Raw genomic sequence first — 1368 nt, 5'->3', positions numbered from 1 at the left:
CTTTGGTTTGGTCTCCTGTTTTGGAAAAGCCGTTGACTTTGATGAGGATGATGATGATGATGATTTTCTATTTCTGGTGCTGCTTTGCTGGAAACGGCCGCCGTGTTGGTCATCAGCAGTGACAGCGGTGCCATAAGGTTTCGTTTTTATGATCAAGATGTGATGATAATGACGATAGTGGTCTTCAAGAAGTCAAGAAGTACTTTTTTCTTTGTTCAAACTTTAGTTGTCGGTTGAAAAAGAAGAAGAAATGAAATGACCAAATGAGAAACTGAAACACAGACACAAAGCATGCTTCCCCGGCAACTTTCCTCGGCGCTCTGTTTTGCCTTCCCGGGAAGACTTCCCGCTCTGAGCTGCTGCTTTGCTAAATGTGACCTCAGCAGAGTGAAGCAGCCGCAGCCAAAGCAGCTGTTTTCTATTGTACGGCTCTTTTCCTTTCCCCATCTTTTCGGTGATCTCGGTTGGTTACCAGATTACCTTGATCAGAAACCAAATTATCACCACCACCACCACCGCCTGATTATCGTCTGCACTGAGGAGCACCGGTCAACGAGGTCAACGTCGGGTGAGATAACGTCAACAATCATCATGAAGTCACTTCTCAAGCAACGTGTGCTGCTTCTCGGTATGTTTTGTTTTGGCTTCTTTATTTACCGGTTTTGATCATCATACTCATCCTCACCTTATCACCACCTAGGATCATCTCAGAATCTGAGGCAGGTTCGCTTTCAGCAAGCGGCAGCAGCAGCCGCCGCTCCGCCGGCAAAAGTAAGCACCCGATGAAGTAGAACCCAATTTTCAGATTTGACATCTCCTTTTTGACTCATTTCAGACCAAGTTCGGCGGCCTCTCCGACGAGGACCGCATCTTCACCAACCTCTACGGCCGCCACGACTGGAAGCTGAAGGGCGCCCAGCAGCGGGTAAACACATCTTTCTTTTAGAACCCTTTTTTAGATCCTTAGTTTCTAAATCCCGATTCTATTTCTCAATCCTCCTCAGGGAGACTGGTACAAAACGAAGGAGATCGTCCTCAAGGGCAGCGAGTGGATCATCAACGAGATCAAGGCCAGTGGCCTGCGAGGCCGCGGCGGCGCCGGCTTTCCCTCCGGCCTGAAGTGGTCCTTCATGTCGAAGCCGCCGGACGGCCGGCCCAAGTACCTGGTGGTCAATGCGGACGAGGGCGAGCCAGGCACATGCAAGGACCGGGAGATCATGCGCCACGACCNCAAGTACCTGGTGGTCAATGCGGACGAGGGCGAGCCAGGCACATGCAAGGACCGGGAGATCATGCGCCACGACCCGCACAAGCTAATCGAGGGCTGCCTGGTGGCGGGCCGGGCGATGGGCGCCTGCGCCGCCTACA

General features: G+C 51.9%; 1 pseudogene; it reads left to right on the top strand.

Moving 5' to 3' along the window:
• Nucleotides 1–835: 835 nt before the first annotated feature.
• LOC108356984 (NADH dehydrogenase [ubiquinone] flavoprotein 1, mitochondrial pseudogene) lies at nucleotides 836–1334 on the top strand (annotated as a pseudogene).
• Nucleotides 1335–1368: the final 34 nt, after the last annotated feature.

This window comes from Rhagoletis zephyria, unplaced genomic scaffold, assembly GCF_001687245.7.
Source record: "Rhagoletis zephyria isolate East Lansing unplaced genomic scaffold, Rhagoletis_zephyria_1.1 Rzeph_scaffold_68497, whole genome shotgun sequence".
NCBI classification, from domain to species: Eukaryota; Metazoa; Arthropoda; class Insecta; order Diptera; family Tephritidae; genus Rhagoletis; species Rhagoletis zephyria.
Note: the sequence above shows the minus strand (reverse complement) of the source record. Positions and strands in the feature narration are given on the sequence as shown.